Below are 17,187 nucleotides of genomic sequence, written 5' to 3'. Positions count from 1 at the left end.
CTCCACCAGATCAGCTGACCCTGCAGGTGTAGCGGGTTGCAATTCACCTAATACCTGTATTCTGTGATTAATCCAGAGAGTATCTCAAAAGCTTGGTTGGAGGATTCAGGGAGAGGCAGTTCCAAAGAGAAACCAGAAGTAATTTGTCCAATGTTGAGGTTATTCCTGAAGTTACCTACTGTATGAGGCCTGGGAAAGGGGATGTTACCTTCAGGAATGACAAAAACAAAATGACAGAATCTGCTAATTCAGAAGTGAACTCTGTAGGCCACAAAAGCAAACCTGGGCACACTTTGGGAATTATTTCAAGTCAATATATCTTATAAAAATGAGCCTTCTGAAGGGTTCCATTGCAAATTTAACCTGGTAGCAATTTTATTCTGTAGCAGTAACAGATTTAGATTTGTTTCAGACTGGAAGTTTGCCGGTAGTGTCTGTTGTTAGAAAGTTAGCCTTTTACAACCGCTCCCAAACATCTGAGATTACTGAAGTTTTTCCCTGGACTTAGAGCAGGAGATGTTTATGGTAAGTGTGTAGTAATTATTGATAAATGTTGACTTTTTAATGGTTTCTATCGTATCCTTATTAAAATACAAACCCAGCTTGACACCATAATAAATGTTTCAAATATAGTTCCTTTTGATTCAAAGCTTTCTCCAAGCAGAAGCCATTAGAACAGCTGAGGCAGACAGAGAAATCTATCACTAGTAAAGTACATTGCCTGCAAAACAAAACCTCTTAGAATTAATTATCTTCTTATTCGTTTTGGTTGAAGATTTCTGTTGGCAGCAACATTATTTTAAGGATGTATCATAAATGACAACTTAATTCAAGTACAGATTTCCTAGTCACATTTGAGTTCTCTCAATCCCTGTGAGTTGTACCTTGAAAGTAATGTTAGCTTTGCACACATGCAGTGTCTTAGCTGGACATATAAATGTTTTGGATTTGGAATTTGGCATTTCTGTGTATAATTTCCCAATGAACCTTGTTGTTGTTTTTGATTCACAAATGATAGAGGAGATTCAGTCTCTAACAAGACTGAGTTCTCTTTCAATCCTTTGAGCAATACCTAGCTGTACCTAGCTTGACGTGGGCAGGTGTGATGACTCTTGGCTAGGGGATTCAATGCCTCAGAGCTGGATTACAGTCTTTGTAGCTCTGTCTACTGATGAAAAGTGCTATATAGGAGTTAGGTAGTAGTATTATTTTATTTATTACCTGCTTCTGATCATGTTCTGCAGCCAGCCCAAACCTGAAGCAACTTCCCTTTAGTGGCTTTCTGTCCAAGTCAGGTTTGAGGCATAGATGGTGCAGTGTGGGAAGCTCACACTGCCCTTTCCTGTGCTGTGCTATTCTTGGAACAAACAGGAACACCAGAGCTGTCAGTCTGGTACCTTTCACAAGCGTTACGATATACTTACAATTTTGAGAGAAGGGTTTTATCTAAAGAGATTTGAAATTTGAGCTCAGGTACGTGTTTGTACAGTGCATACTTTATCGATTTCTTTTATTGAATGCCATGCAACAGAACAGATCTGTGTGAAAAGGCAGATTTCATTTTTATTCCTTCCTTTCTGAATTGGTTCTCTAGTTCCTCCACATCCTATTTCAGCTTCTGGAATTTCCTTATTATTCAGCTGATTAGAATGGAAGTAGTCACTCCCAAGCTCTCTGTGGAAATTAAACCAGGAGATTCAGATCTTTAAATCTGCAGTTCCCCTGTTATACACAAAGGCAAGGTTCTGCTGGATAGAGGGTCACCAGGTGATGGTTTTCCACCAGAAAGTCTAATTGAAAAGGGAACCTTGCAGTAAGGCCCGGATCCTAAAAGTCCGGTTACCCGCAGCAACTGGCCTCTGCCCCTGGGCGACGGGAAGAGCAGCAGCTGCTACTGGAGCCTGGAGAAACTGCTCTGCTTAGCTGCTGAATGAGAGAACCCTACCTCTGCAGCAGAGAGATGGGCACTGGCACCGGCTACCCAGGGGCTGGGGGAAATCCTGTCCACCTTCCCTACCCTGCTATGCCCCCATTTCTCCACCCTGGCCCCTTGCTTCTGAGACCCGATCCCTGCCCTACCCTGCTCTGCTGTGGCCAAATTGCCTCCATCCTGGCCCCTTGCTCCGGGGACCGATCCCTGCCCTGACCTGCCCTGCCCTGCCCTGCCATGCCTTGCTTTCTGCCCTGGCTCCAGGTACTCCTCCCTCCACCCTACTGTGCCCCAATAGCCCCTGGCCCCTTGCTCCAAGGACCAACCACTCCCCTCTGCCCTGCTCTGATTGCCCCCATCCCCTCACTCCAGAGACCGACCTCTACCCTGCCGTGTCCTGATTGCCTCGGCTCTGACCCCTTGCTTCAGAGACTGCCCCCACTTCCACCTCCCATGCCCTGATTGGGCAGGCAATCAGGCTCCACATCAGCTCCTTCCAGTATGGCTCTGTAGGTGGCAGGTGAGTCCTGGAACCAGGGAATGAGCAATGGTGGGGGGAGAAAGCGAGTGACTGTGAGAGGAGAGGAAAGGAGTGACTGTGGGGGTGGTGTCTGGGGGAAGAGATGGGGTCTGGGAGGAGCCTTGGAGGAGGTGCAGGGAGGGGCAGGGCTGGGCAGGAGTGTCTAGTTTTCAGCAATTAGAAAGTTGGCAACCCTGGGTCTCCTGCCTCTGGACTGCCACTCTACATGCACTTGTTTTCCCCAAGTTTCCTGTGGCCTCTTGACAGCATAAACTGAGAATCTGTACTGTGCTTAGTCATCTCAGTAACTCTCAATAGTAAATCAGGAGAGAGATTTGAAAGTTTGCAGAAGTGGTGCTGTCCCATATTTAGTTGTCCATGCAGAAACATCTGCAAAGCAGCATAAATCCTTTTCCTTTTTTGTTTTGTATAATTCAAAACCCAACCACCCCTTGTCAACTTTAGAAGCAGACTGGCAGGCCAAAATGGATCAAGTGGAGCAATGATCCACCCACAAGGGGAGATAAAAAAGGATGGATGCTATTCTAGCTTGGGTATACCATATTACTTGTGCCATGCAAACCTGCTTGCCCTACACCTCTAGCTCCCAAGGAAACATAAAGAGCTGTCAGTCACTGAACCTTTATAGCAAAGACCAACCACGATGGAACCTGACAAAGCAAGTGGCACAGTGGCTGAAAGAAAGCTGTGCTAGTAGTTGTCTTCCATGTTGCCTGTCCACATGACCATCCCTTGGTAACTTTTATTGTTTTAATGAGAATGGGTTCACTCTGTCGAGATCTTAAGTGCCTACGGAGAGGCATAAAGTTCCTTCAACTGCCTTCAGTGGAACCTGGGGCATTTAACATCTCATAGAATCAAAGTAATCAAGGATTATCTGTATATTTACAGCTTTTAGAGTAACATCAATGTTAAAAAGGAGCTTATTGTGAATTTGAAGGGAAGTTACAACGTCCAGCTGCAAATTTCCGCAGCATGTGCTTCTGTGGTCCATCAGAACTCCAAGCAGCTGACTATAACTCCTAGAATCATAGAAATGTAGGTATGGAAAGAACCTGAAGAGGTTCTTCAGACTGGTCCCCTCTGCTGTGGCAGCATTAATTATATCTAGAGCATCCCTAATAGGTGTTTGTCGAACGGTTCTTAGAAGCTTCCAATGGTGGGGATTTCACAACCTCTCTTGAAAACCTGCTCAGAGCTTAAGTATCCTTATTGTTAGAAAGATTTTCCTAATATCTAACCAAAATTTCCCTTGTTGCAGATTGAGCCAATTACTTCTTGTCCTACCTTTAGTGGGCATGGACAACAATTGATCACCAATCTCTTTGGTAGAGCCATTAACACATTTGAAGTCTATAATCGGCTCCTTCTTTAGTCTTCTTTTCTCAAGATTAAATAGGCCCCATTTTTTTAACTTTTCCTCATTGTCAGGTCAGGTTTTCTAAACCTTTTATCATTTTTGTAGCTCTCCTCTAAGCTCTCTCCAATTTCTCCACATCTTTCCTAAAGGGTGGCACCCAGAACTGGATACAGTACTCCAGCTGAGGCCTCACCGATGCTGGTTTGAGCTGGACAGTTACTTCCTGTGTCTCACACATGACACTCCTATGAGTGATCCAGGAATGATATTAGACTTGCAACTACATCACATTGTTGGCTCTTATTTAACTTGTGATCCGTTATGACCACCGGGTCCTTTTCAACATTACTACTGCCTAGTCAGTTATTCCCCATGTTGTAGTTATGTGTTTGATTATTTCCTTCCTAAGTGTAGCACTTTGCACTTGTCTTTATTGAATTTCAACATGTTGATTTCAAACCAATTCACCAATTTGTCAAGGTCATTTTGGATTCTAATCCAGTCCTCCAAAGTGCTTGCAACTTCCCTCCCAACTTGGTGTCATCTGCAAATTTTATACTCTCCATTATCCAAATAATTAATGAAAATATTGAATAGTACTGGCCCAGACCAGACCCCTGCAGTACTCCCCTACATATATCTCTCCAGTTTGACAGTGAACCGTTAATAACTACTCTTTGAATACAGTCTTTCAATTAGTTCCGCACCCACATCATAGTAAATTTCATCTAGAACACATTTCCCTAGTTTGCATCTTATAATACCATGTGGGACTGTGTTAAAAGCCTTAGTAAAATCAAGGTATATCATGTCAACAGCCGCCCTCTTTCCCTCCACCAGGCCAGTAACCCTGTCAAAGAAGGAAATTAGGTTCATTTGACATGATTTGTTCTTGACAATTCTATGTTGGCTTAACTTAACCCTATTATCATCTAGCTGCTTACAAATGTGTGTGAGTACATAATTTTATCATTCATATATCACCAGTAGCATGCTAGATACTTTACAGCTATGTAGAAAGAAAAGGACCTGTGGAGGAAAAAAGCTGTTGTATTCTTTATATAATTAGTAAATTAATTTAGATATTTCATTTTAATGTATCCCATATGCTAGGAACATCACATGCATCGAAAACAGTGTACTTAGGACAATACGGTATTGGTCTGTGAGTAGGGCTCTGAAGTGCTACAGCAATACAAATAAAAAAATGTAATACTCATAGTGCATAAAGTTAAACACATGTACAAGTCTTTGCAGGATCAGGACCATATCTCTATACATTTCCTTGACTTGTCCTTGCCACTAGTGCTTAATTTGTAATGAAAGAGTTGCCGGGGCTTGAGCAAATGTTTTATTTTCATAACTGATGAGGCAAGCCCAGAGGTGCCAGGGCTCAGCAAATGAAGCACTGCTTGTCATGCTTTTTGATGTTTAGGTTGTTCGTTTCAGTTATAACAACGAGAGTCCTGTAGCACTTCAAAGACTAACAAATGTAATTTCTGCAGGCATAAGCGTTCGTGGGCTGCAACCCACTTCGTCATATGCAAACAGACTGTATACAGCTGTATACAGACTAACACGGCTACCCCTCTGGAACTTGTTTTAGTTATGAAATTCTCTTGCTATTTATTTTTTTCTAGCGTCCATACCACTTATGGTAGCAATCTTAACTTTTAAGTTAACAAGTTGCATTTGAATATAATATAAAAACTAATAAGCCAAAAAAATCTATCAGCCTATCTTTTATCATGATGATGATGATGATGGTGATGAATATATCTAATGATATTTTAATTTACATTCTTATCAGATACTGGCCTTGGGCAAGTTGGCACGTGGCATTTTGCAAAGATGACATAATATATCCTGTTTTATAGAAGCCACAAACTTATTTGTTTTTTGATTTAACTCTGCAGAAGTGTTGAATAGGTAAAACATACTGTAAATCAGTGGACTGTTTCTTTGCTGAAGTAGCGGAACACTGAGTATCTATTATTGTTGGGCCCCATTAAAGCAAAGATGATACCACCATTTCACTTGAGCTGATCTAACTGATTTTAGATTGAGGCGCTAATTAATAAAGTAACATGAGAGATCATCTGAGAGTTCAGCTCTTGGGGAATGGGAGAGAGATGTTCTTCTGATGAATAGAAGAAACTGTAACAATTTCAGATTTTCATCCCTATTTTATTCTCTACTGCTGAGTGTGTAACAAGAAAGTCATGTAAGTAAGAGAGTATTGGCATTTCCTCAAAAGCATAGATTTTTGGAGTATTTAGTGGCAGTAGCATATTTGTTTATATTCTGCTTCTACACTTTAGAGATTTACAGTTAAACAATCCAGTACACCATGGATCTGCATTGCATATTGTACTGAACATGTGATTTGAAGTAGGAGTTTTGAGCATGTAAAATGTACAGCATAGGCAAAAGATTGGCACAGTGGATAAATAGTCTATAGGGTGTATTGTTGTATAAAACATTGATTAGTGCACCACAAATTGATATAGCATGATTGTAATAATCAACGTTTTGTTCTCTTAGCCAAGGAACCTTGGTGTGAGTGGGCGCAACTCCTATAACTTTAGTGCACTTGCACTCACTCACTTATACAAAGGCTGATTTTTGTCCAAGGTTTTATGAAAATATTCTGCTTTTGCAAAAGCCTTCTAGTTAACCAGGTAACCCTTAAAGGTAAACTGCAAAACTAAAATTAAAACAGTTTAAACCCAGAAATATGTTCTTAATGCTTTCATTAATCAGGCTCCAGAAGGCACACAGCACATTATCAGTGAAGCTGTTCTTGAAATGATGCATGCTGGGAAATCATTAGTCAGCCATGAAGTGCCACAGGATTTCAGAGAAGAGGAAAATAATTTTTGGAAATAGGGAAGTTAAATGTTTTTCTGTGCTGAATGCCTGAACAGCCTGGTTAGTATTCAGAACATACATTTTTGTTTAACTCGATTTTCATTGTAGCCTTTCTGTTCCTCTTTAAAATTCAATTGTATGCAGTTGCAAACACTATTATAGCTTAAAGCTTAAAACAGACAGAATTAACGAGAAATAAGGTGGATAATTCGCATGTTTAAAATCTACTAATTAGATTGTATGTCATCAACTGCTATTTAAAGAGATGGAAGAGCTCATTAAAGATGTGTTGATTATGAAAGTTGATTTGAAAACTACATAATTTTTAAAAATTGCTCAGAGAGCTAATCAAATCCATCTCCATTCACATAAGCAATTATGATAACAAATGCAAGGTAGGGTAGGTAAAATAGTATTCCCCAGCAAGTGCGTTATCTTCCTCCTCATCATGGTAAAAATGGTGCCCTGAGTTTTGAACTGTATATATAGTTAAATCCAACTTGGAGCTTTACTGGACAGAACTGACTCCTCACGGTCACTTGTTCTGCCTTATGAAAGAGCTATACATGCTTTCAGCCCAAGTCAGATCTTTCAAATCACTAGATACCCTTCTCTTGGGGTATATGCTGCCCAGTCCCTTGCCCTTGGGATAAGTTCTGCCTTTATGTGTATAAAAGGAGGAGTGGCAGGAAAAGAAGATAGAGGAGGGGTTTTCAAACTGCGGGTCAGGACTCCTCAAGGGGTCATAAGGTTATTATGTGGGGGTCGCAAGCTGTCAGCACCCATGCATGACTGACAGCCAGAGCCCTTCAGAGCTGGGTGGCTGCAGAGCAGCGGCTGCTGGCCGGGTGCTCTGAAGGCAGCGCCGCCCCCAGCAGCAACACAGAAGTAAGTGTGACATGGCATGTGGGGGGGGTGGCATGGCATGAGGGGTTGTAACTTTTTTTGGGGGGGGGCTCATCACAGCCTGAAATATTTTCAAAGGGGGCCCCAGAATTTTTTTTTTTTTTTTTTGAGAACTACTGAGATAGAGGAAGGCCCTGTCCTTCTATCGACACAGAAAGAAGATTCCTTCATTGTGCATAGGTGATTAAAGGAATGCTAGAAAGTAGCCACAGTCAGTACTATGGGCTGCTGATTCTATCCTTAAAAATCACTGTGGTCTCTGGGTTATTGATCTACCCACCCTCTGGTTAGTGTATAAGATGCACCTAGTAGATAGTAGGTATGAAATGTATAGCTGCTTAAAAACACTGCAAAGTGTGCCCCACATTGTGGTATATAATAGCTGTTGCTGCACTTGTCTGAATGGGATTTGGCCCCATTACTGCCTGCATTTCTAAAGCATACCGTACTGTAGTATAAGTTTATGGCCAAAGGGGAATAGAGGAGATAGTCAAGAGTAGGCTGCAGGGCATTTTAGCATGCTGTTGGAGGTACAGCATGGACTAGCTAAGATCATAGGAATAATAGTTTCAATTCCTATCTGTTGTGATGCAGCCATCTTTTGTATTTGTATAGATCATGCCTACTAGATCTTCTTCCAATCTCCCTGTTTTATTTTATTTTATTTTTGGTTCCTGTTTCCTGAAGTGAATGAGGTGGTAACGTGGAAATGGCCCAACAGTCACAGATCTTTCCTTCAGTGTGAGTGGGCAAGATATTTACCAGAATTTTTAGTGATTAGTCAGTCAACAAGAAAAAAAAAAAAAAAAGGTGTATGGGACAGAAGCTCTTGTTTGTACCAGGATCTGAGATCAGCTACCCAGGGGAGAAGTGGTGAATTCCTCCCAATAAAACAAGGCCTTCAAAGCACTGTTTGAAAGCTCTGTTGTGTAGCCAGAGAAACTGCATGTCAGACATTGTAATCAAACCTGTCTGCCCTGGGACACGATCTGCACAGGAAATTTTTTAAATTAAATCAATCTGGATAGCTCAGGCACTTGAACTACATATTTACTAGATAAACATTCACAACAGATTAGAACATAAAATATTTTATTGCTTGTTATTTTTCTCAAATTTATTTGTTGGTTTTTCTGGTTTTACAAGAAAGTGTGCTCCATGGGAAGGCATGGTTTGCATTTATGTTAACTTCACGGAGGAGCCCTTACTGACTTATGTGTTTACCTCACATACAAATAAAGCACATCCAGATTTGAACTCTGTCTCTTGGATTATGTTGAAAAAAAAACAAAAAAACCCTATGAATTTTGGCTTGGGCTATGTGATATTTTTTGGCTTGTACAGACTTTTTAGCTGCATGCATCATTTTTTCTGGAATGCTTAACCTGGTTATATCAATCATAAAAACACCAGAAGTCAGGTGCAATACTGCTTAGCAAGTTCATGGGTTTATATTTGTCACCCTTGTCCCCCATCCCTCTTACCTCCTCCCTCTGTTTGATCTCTTCTAGTCTTATGTCTCTACTTTTGCCCTGATCTTGATCTAGATCTGGCACAGATCTGTTTAGCGCACTACTGCTTTTGTGCCACATGGGTGCAGGGTTCTGTGCTAATGGATCCCAGTGCAGGTCCTGAGATTGTAAACTCTGTGTGGGACAGATATGGCCGCTTCCTGCAATATACTTGAAAGAACTTGTTGTATTAAATGTATGTAGTATTGTGAGCTGGGATTGTATGTAACCTTTCAAAGAGGGGAGTGTAACATATATTGTAACCCCATGCAGTATCTTTGGGGTTCATTGTTTTAAATGAATGGTTTTATGTATGACTATGGTCTACTTCCTTGGGCAGGAAGGACTATGGTCTACTTCCTTGGGCCACCTCCCTTTTCTTTTTCTATTAGTCAGCATGTTGCCTAGCACATCTTAGGGTGCTCAGTAAGTACATAATAATATTTAATAAAATATAATGATTGGGAAGTTATTTGAGGGAATTCCTATATGATTCTACATCCGTTTTGGGAACTCAGGAGTAGGAGCACCAGAATTCTTGACTCCAAAACTAGTTTCAGTTCACTAGACCATACTAATGACTATTCTTTCACCGATAGGTAAAGGTTAATACATATTGCCAGAACAGTGGGGAATGGGGAAAACTTGCATTATCTCTGGCCATGTTCTATAGCTAAACAAATGACCTGAGTCTCCAGGACTGCCAAGCCAGCAGCATTCACAATAGTAAAATGCACATTAAAAGAGTAAATAAACAGGGGAAAATGCATTTATGAAAACTGTAAACAATACAAAGGGAATACTGTGGGCTAGGTTCTGCTCTCATTTGTAGTCAATGGAGTCGCTCCACATGTATGCTGGTTTAATTTAGAGCAGAATTTGGTCCTTCTTTTCTAAGGAATGTAACATAGTGTACTTTTACATCAATTTGAATCAGCCCCTTAATATCTGATAAAATAATACAAACTTCTTTGCAGTAACCTGGATGATTACACCTCTTTTGTGAGTTTTAATAGCTCAGTAAAAAAGCTAATATGAATAGCTTTTGAATCAACTGTCAAATCACCACCAACGTCTTGATTAAGATTTATGAACTAATTGTAATTTGGTGACTGTTTCAGAACCTTGGTTTGTTGCAACAAAGAATGCAATGCTATGCTTTTTAACTAAATTGATTAAGTAACAGTTATCACCTCTGGCTTCTTTACATATCTTCTAATTCCGAGACCTCTGTGAACCTTGAGATGGAACGTGTGTGTGCATGAGTGTGCTGATGGGTCTAAGGATCTCAATTGTTCAAGATTACTGAATGGTCAAATTTGACATGCTTAACAAAATTCTAAACTCTTCTGGGCTATAGATTCTGTGGATTTCTTAGCTGATATTCTTAGGTTTTGCATTTTAATTTTCCTACTATACACCTGGATACTGACCAGTCAAGTCAATGGAAATTTGAGCCACATTATGGAAGTGCCTGGCAGCAGCTCTCTGTAATTACTGATGCAATCTAAAACAGGTTTAAAATGAAGCATGAATTCCTGTTTTTTCTCTAAAAGTAGATGACGTTCCAATGTGAAATGTCACAGTGTGAGGTTTTTTTTTATACTCTTTGAAATGTCTATATAATTTTTGTTTGTTTGTTCCTGATAAGGGAAACCAAAAGAAATCTAACATGGATAGATGTAATGGCACTTTACGGGTGAAATTCTGGACTCTGTGAAGTCAGTGGCAAAGCAATGGGAGACAAGATTACATCGTAGGGCTATAACCAACTGAAGACACAACAACGTTTTTTAAATATTACATAGACAGAATATTTGATTCAGACTGTATTTGATTAAATGTACAAGAAGTAATTCAGAAATTATACAGATTGTTGCGTGCACTACTTACTAATCTGTGAGACATGGTACAAAAATCAAAAATGATTTGAAGATGCACAATACTAGAAATGAGATTTTATAGATGGTAGAGATAGATAGCCAGAGATCATAAAAAAATACTATGGACTCAGTAATACTAGAAAGATAATAGAATCTCAAATATGCTAAAAGGAAAAAAAGAATATTTTAAAAGACCTGATACACTTTTAATTAAAAGCAGTACTTTACATTTCATTCAGAGTTCCTTATTTTTACTCATGTTGAGTGGCTTGATAGTAAGTGACAGCTGGTCTATATAACTGTAGTTGTGTTTTGTTTTTTTGGGGGTGTGTGTGTGGGGGCGTTTATGGGCAAGTCCATCACCCACAGCTGGCTGTTCTGTTGCTTGTTTAATAAAAAGGCATCTGTACTAGCTGCTAAATGTATTGGAGGAGACGGGAATAGAAATTGGGTCCATACAGCATTTTCTCTTTGAATTAGCATCTCTGCTCTCAACAGATTAGTGTTCCAGTTGTGCTGTAAGAGCCTGTTCGCTTTTTTCATTATAAGTCCCACATTTCAAAGTTTAATGCGAGATATTGGCAGCTGCAAATCACATTATCTGAAATGTGAGTTTGTTTTAAGTTGTAAGCCTGGATGCAATTTTATTTTTGGTTTTATATACACATTGGTTCAAACCTGTTTAACCTCTTTTGATTTATAAAACACTGAAACAATATATTTTTCCTAGGCTTTCATATGTGTATGCCTTTATGATCAAAACTATCTTAACAGTTTTAAAGTATTGTTTGTTAAAAAAACAACAACCCACAGCTAGTGCTCTGTCATCCACATTTCAAACCATTGTGATTTTGCACTTAATGATTGATTTGCCCTTGCCAAGATATCATATATGTATATATTTATATATGTATGTTAACTATTAATATAACAATCCATCTTCTAGCTGATTATCTGGTCATACATTTTTACCTAAATAAACTACACCCCTTTCTATCTTCATCCAGGTTAGGAAAAGCTACTTTCTGCTGTGTCTCACTTCAAATCCAGTTATGTTGATTCCAACCTTACCACATGATAATGAGCCAAGATGGGCCATAGTCTTAAATAAAAATTTTGGGCTGGTTGAAAAGTTTCTGTCAAAACTTTTCAACAGACAATTGGGTTTTCAACAAAATAAACATTATTTCATTTCCTCAAATTTTTTATTTTTTCAAAGGAACATGGAAAACCTGAAAACCAAAAATTGTATAAAGCTGTCGACACCAACCAATTTTCAGGTTTTGGTTTTTCAATGAAAAGATGACATTTTCAGTGGAAAATTTCAACAAGAATTCTTTTCTTTTTCTTTTTTCATTATTTTCCTTTGGGGGAAAAAACCATTTTCCAACCAGTTCTGTAAAGAATGTTTTGACCTTTTAAAATCCTTCAGGGACTCCGTCTTTCTTCAGGGATGGCTATAACCTGAAAGCAAAGTAAGCAATTCCTTCAGGCCCTGTGTGTTTGGGTGTCCTGCATTTTTTACAAGTTCTGCACTTCATCTGTCAGTCTTGGCAATGGGATAAGGGAGAGAGGAAAAAAGCTCATTGCCAAACCCCACTCACTGTGTTCTGAAATCTCTGATAAATATAGTTGCCAAAAGCAGGATAATAGGCTAGTTAGAGCAGTATTCTGAAACTCAGAGAAAAATTATATACGGATTTTCAAAAGTGCTCAGCAACTAGCAGTTCCCATTGGTCTCAGTTGTGCGTGCTCAACACTTTTGAAAATCTGGCCCAAAATATACATAAAATGCTCTCCAAATTAACCAATGATGAGGTGATTACAAGTGTTTTGGAGTTGGATCCTGCAAGGTACAAAGCTCCTCCTGAGAGGAACTAAGGCCCAGATCCTTTAAAGAATGTAGGTGCTTAACTCTCATTGAAATCAATTGGAATTAGGTGCCTAAATACCTTTGAGGATCTGAAGATTAAGTGCTCTCAACTCCTATCAACTACAGTGGGATTTGAAGGTACTCAGCATCTTTCAGGAGGTGCTCAACACCTCATATGATCTGGCCCTTAGACACTATGAAAACTGTAGAATAAAAAAGTTAAACACTAGAGGGCCTGATCCTCCCCTGGTGTAAATCAGCTTCACTGATGTCAGTGGAGGTATGCTGATTTACACCAGCTGAGGATTTGTCCCAGGGAATGTATCAATTGGGTATAAATAGTTCTATAAAAGTAAACGGGCATTGAAACTAAGGTATTGGGCAAAAAAGTGATTAAATCACATAAAATAACATACTTATAACAAGTAAATGATAAAGGCTGTTTTCTGCATCTGAAGATCTCTAATAAAAATGTTCAGATAATAGGTTTTTTGTGTCCTTTAGAAAAAAATGTAGCACTTTCTTAGTCAGGTTTGCACCTTCATGGTTTAAAGTGGCTTTTTGTATCTTTGAGCCAGATTGATAAAACAGATTTTAGCTGTTTCCCATCTGCTTTTTATGACCAAATTGTGAATGTCTCTTGATTTCTTTTTTTTCAGTTCTTCTTTGAATGACTTAGTTGTACTAAGGAGGGTCTGAAAGTCAATAGGAGATTTGATGTTGAATTCAGTGGGAACAGCAGTGGGCCTACATGGCCAGATTTTTAAAAGTGCGTGGCATCCAGCAACTGCCATTGAAAACAAAGGGAGCTGCAGTCTTCTGAGTGCTTTTGAAAATCTGGCCAATAATGCTTAAATATTCCCTGCCCTCCCCAATTAGCTAGAGACTGATTATTGCCATTTATGTATAAGCCTGTAAGAGGAGAAAATGCCCATTACAAACTCTATGCAGTTGAGTTTACATTCCCATTCTGCATTTAGAGTGGAGTAATTTATGCTGGTGGCAAGGAACTGGAAACTGGAAACCTCGGAAGCTGTAGGCCCAAGGGAAATTGAAGGATCTCAGGGATGCAATTAAGAGAGGCAGCCCAGCATAGCTCATTCAGGTGCCATGATGCCACTGTCCGTTCCTCCTTCCATGCCCCACTAGCCAGTCCGACCAGCCTGCTCCCCCTCAATGACATAAGATGAAAGGTAACATCCAACCCCAGTTGATGAATGTTACAGTTATCATTAATTACTGTTAGTTTTTCCAAAATTTCCTATCATTCCATCATAAAGGATTCTCTTTTCTATTGTACAGATGTATTCTGCTCCACCAGTGCCCTAAAGAAACCATGCAAGTTTCTTGTACCTAAAGATATTTTTAATTTTTTTATATTATAAATGATTTTTTATCTAACCATCAATTTTTGCTTAGTCACTTGGATCAAACTTTTCAAAAATAGTTTGCATCTCATCACCATGAGAATTTGCTAGTGCAGACTACTACTATTATTGACAGCCCTATGGGTCTAATCCTTGAACACAAATAGTCTCCGTTACTGCCATATGGTCCATTTGCTTCAGTGGGACTACTCATATAAGTAAGGATTGCAGAACTGGACCCTATATCAATTACATCAATGTCTTCATTAATAAAATCTGAAGTATTCTGTGTCTACACTGTAGGCATGTAATCCTGATTTCCATAGTTCAAATGTTATGGAATTGTGGGTGGCACAGGAAAGATGTTCTGTGTATTTCAGATTTTTCCTTTCAATGATCCAACCAATTTTTAAGTCTTTTAAACAAAATGTTACATTAACTTACTCTCAGGCAACTCCATTGGTTACAATGGAATTGCCATTAGTAAATGAGGGCAGAATTTTGACCATTGTCTGTTTCCTTTGAAGGGTTGCGTGGGGGGAGGGGGGATCTGCTTTAAGTATATGATATTTAAATTGTATTTTTAATTGTTTCAAAATGTCCTCTATCTGTGATAGTCCATTATTATACTACATTTGTCTTTTCCACCAGAATGTTTTGCCCTTTGATGGTCTCTTAGGCTACATCTATGCTTGCATGTATCTCTGGGTACTTGTCCAGGTACTGCTAGTACATGTGCCCCTTGTACCTGCACTGTGTCCACATATGCCACGATGGGCATAGGCATATGCTCTGTGCACATTTATATCCATGTCCACACTGTCCCTGTTTGGTACATGTTGTTAGTGCTACCATGTCAGAACTGGTATCCCAGAGTTCTGTCCATTGCATCAGATGCTCTAGGAACATCTTTGGTGCATGTTGCTGGTATTGTACGTTGCCTTCACATATTTGGCAGTGGCAGCTCCTGCTCATCTCTCCCTTCTACCAAGCTGCATGGAAGACATGGAGCTAGTCCATGACAATGTGATTCTGCTCCTGCTACTACGCTGGGGATAAATGTTCATGTAGTGCAATATCAGATACTGGATGGAATGGATCCAGAAATATTTGAGGGTGAATGAAAATCCACTGGATCCCATGGAACAGAAGTGTTGAATGCAGGGATTGCAATGGCAGGCCCATGGGTGGACTGCCACTTCTGGTTCCACATCATCTTGAAAACCTGGGATGGCAACCAGTGGCTGCATAACTTTTGGATGAGGAATCTGACCTTCCTGGAGTTGTACAAGGAGCTTGGATCAACCCTCCTGTGCTAGACCATTCATTTTCAGAAACCCATACGAGTACAGAAGTAGGTGGCGATTGTCCTGTGGAAGCTAGCAACACCTGACAGCTACCAATCAGTTGCCAACCAGTCTGGGGTTAGGAAGTCAACTGGCTGGGTGGTGGATGTACAGGTTTGCCTTGCTATCAATACTGTTATCTATCCAGGGGTGGGTGCCATAACCCAAGTCTCTGCAATCCAGCAATAAATTCAGGGAATGGGGTTTCAGAACAGTGCAGGGACCAATGATGGAACACACATCCTAGTACTCTGCCCACCGAAAGAGGCCAGTGAATACAGGAACTGACAAGATTACTATACACTTGTTCTCCAAGGCTTGGTGGACCACATGAGCATTGGACACAGGAAAGGTTCATGATGTCAGGGTGCTCAGGAGATCAGGATCGTGCTTGATGGGGAAAGAAGGGACATTATTTCCTAGAAATGATGTGGTTCTGTACAGTGTGTTTCTGTGCCAACAGTTATTTTGGGGAACCTCATATAACCACTTTTAACATGGATCATGAAGCCATTTCCTGACGTCACCCTCCCAAGAAAAAGGGAAGTCAACTTCAGACTGAGGAACTGTAGAATGGTGTGACCTGCAGACCTGTCTGTATGCCAATGTGGTTTGCATAATTGTGGTGTGCTGTGCCTTGCACAATGTATATGCGGCTTAAAGGGAACACTTCCAGAGCAAGTGGGTACAGGGCAGACCTCTTTTTCAAAGCTTTTATAAGCAGCTGGATCCCACACATGTGCACACTGCTCCTGGTTCGCACCAGTCAAGAGAAATTTGTGATGGTATTTGCTTGCACATCACGGAGCAGCAGGGAGTCAGAAGGTGATTTTGGACTGTGCCAAGGGACACAATGTGACACTATGATGCTGCTGGAAAAGATAAATGGACCATTGCCACATGGCTATATTGTGATATTGGGTTTTGGTCCCTGGCAGCCAATGTAAGTGTAACAAATGAAAGCAGACGTGTGAGGAGAGTCCCTTTGCAAGGTTAACACCTTTGGCTTTAGTTTGTGCTGCAGAGGGTGTATGTATACACTTTAATGCCAGCATTGAGCAATGTTTTTGTCATATGTCAACAGCTCTGTTTCAGGGTGCTTTATGGGAAACACTTCATCATTGTTAAAGTAATTGAAAAACAGTTCAGTAAGGTTTGAGGAGGGGCTTCACACGTTCCTTCTTCGCAATCTTTTCTGATGCTGTGCTCACAGCATTTATCAGTTGCTATGTATGAGTACTCCTATGGTTGCAAGTGGTGATTATTTGGTGGAGGAGGAGGAAAAGGGATCATAAAAGCACTGCTCAGTGTCTGATATCTTCAATGTTAATTTACTTGTATTCCCTTTGTCTGTATTGTCAGATAAATAATTAACAAAGCCATAAAGACATTTAAGCACACTTCTCTTCTGTTTTTCATTGTGGCATTTTGGACAGCAACAGTTGTTTCAGAGCTCAGTTCACTGTTCTCATCCCTGGGTCTCTTGGTTTTGAAATTAGGGAATTCATCACTGCGATGAGGGGATGGGGTTGTGGGAGGGACACAGGAAAGTAAAGCAGTTCAGGGCTATTATGCAACCGTACTCCCAAGACTGAAAGC

This window comes from Emydura macquarii, unplaced genomic scaffold (assembly GCF_026122565.2).
Source record: "Emydura macquarii macquarii isolate MOO-44397 ecotype Brisbane River unplaced genomic scaffold, CSIRO-AGI_Emac_v2 contig_2676, whole genome shotgun sequence".
Classification (NCBI taxonomy): Eukaryota; Metazoa; Chordata; order Testudines; family Chelidae; genus Emydura; species Emydura macquarii.
The sequence above is the reverse complement of the archived record's forward strand: the minus strand, read 5'-3'. Positions refer to the sequence as shown.